Raw genomic sequence first — 1,954 nt, forward strand, 5'->3', positions numbered from 1 at the left:
ACAGTCAAGAAACCAACTGTTTGCATTGAGTAGATGCATTGCCTCGGGCAGATCTTCTGCACAAAACCTACTTAAAGTGTTAAAGAGCAAGGAAGGATTTGAGACTAATTTTTGCCTGACTCAAGCAATGATATTTTCTTTTCTTTTTCTTATTTTTTACTCATTTTATTAGGGGCTCTTACAACTCTCATCACAATCCATGCATCCATCCATCATGTTAAGCACATTTGTACACATGTTGCTATCATTCTTTTCAAAACATTTTCTTTCTACTTGAGACCTTGATATCAGCTCCTCATTTTCCCCCCTCCCCCTCCTCCCCGCTCTCATGAACCTTTGCTAATTTATAAATTATTTTTCATGTCTTACACCAACCTCTGTCTCCCTTCACCCATTTTTCTGTTGTCTGCCCTGTGGGGGTGGGGGGGTTATTTGTCAATCATTGTAATCAGTTCTCTCTTTCTTCCCCTACCTTCCCCTTCCCCTCCTGGTATCACTACCCTCATTATTGGTCCTGAGGGGTTTATCTGTCCTGGATTCTCTGTGTTGCAATCTCTTAACTCTGTACCAGTGTACATGCTATGGTCTACTGGCTTTGTAAGGTAGAATTGGGGTCATGATAGTGGTGGGGAAGAAGCATTAAAGAACGAGAGGAAAGCTGTATGCTTCATCAGTGCTATATTGCACCCTGACTGTCTCTTCTCTTCCTTATGGCCCTTCTGTGAGGAGATGTCAAATTGTCTACAGATGGGCTTTGGGTTCCCACTCCCCCTTCCATCTCATTCATGTCGATATAATTTTTTGTTCTGGGTCTTTGATGCCTGATACCTGATTCCATCAACAACTCATGATCACACAGTCTTGTGTGCTTCTTCATGTGGGCCTTGTTGCTTCTCAGCTAGATGCCGCTTGTTTATGAAACAGTGTTTTATAATCTATAAATATTGATTATTTTGAGGATAGCCTGCCCGAGAATTGAAATGTATTTGAGTTGGGATATTATTGGTGTGAAAATTGTCAAGCAGCAGACAGAATTGAATAAAAGCCCGGAACAGGTTTTCTCCGTTTCCAGTTTGAAGACTGAGGACACGGAGAGTTACAGTCAAACAAACACTCAATTTTGCGACCAATTTGTGTTCATTGACATCTTTGATACTCAAGGTTATGTGTGTGTGAGTGTGTGTGTACATGCCATATTTGATAAATATTATCTCCAGTAATCAGTCTGTTTTGTCTGTGTGTTTAAATTCCCACAGCTGAACTTCTCTCTCTATGACCAAACTGCTGCACACACTTTTCCTGGGCCTCTCCTAGGGCATATGCCACTTGTTGACGTGTGTCATGTTTGCTTATACATGTGTCTATTAACATATACGCTCCTCGGGGAGAAGGTCTATTGTTTCATATCTTTATGCTTTCCAAAGAACTAGCACCGTTTTCTGAAAATGTTACTTGGTCAACATTTAGATGTCTTAGGTCAGTTCACAACTACAGCACCACCCAATACAGGGGTCACTGGGCACATGTAACCATTAAACACTATAAATGTGAAAGTCTCCACAGAGAGAGTATGTGGTTTAAAATGCACAGTAGACATAAACAACCAGGGCAAAGATTATACTATATTAAATTTTTATACATTTTTATTATATGTTCCATTGTAATATTTTTGATATATTGGATGAAATCTTTTTCTTTTTCCACTTTTTACTGTGGTTAATAGAAACTTAAAATCCTGTATATTTTGCCCTATGTGTCCATTGGATAGCCCTGGTGGAGTAATTTTAATTCTGTAGAATTCTAGGCTGGATGGCAATTGCTTTTTGAAAGAGCCGCAAGGGATTACAATGTGCTTACTATAAATTGAAGCTGTCCAGGTTGGTGAATTAAATACATGTAGTTGATAGGGTGTAAGGGTGATAGCATAACTCATCATTTAATTAATATGGGATAA

Source organism: Echinops telfairi, unplaced genomic scaffold (assembly GCF_000313985.2).
Source record: "Echinops telfairi isolate 266 unplaced genomic scaffold, ASM31398v2 ScPeMD7_4;HRSCAF=17, whole genome shotgun sequence".
Taxonomy (NCBI): domain Eukaryota; kingdom Metazoa; phylum Chordata; class Mammalia; order Afrosoricida; family Tenrecidae; genus Echinops; species Echinops telfairi.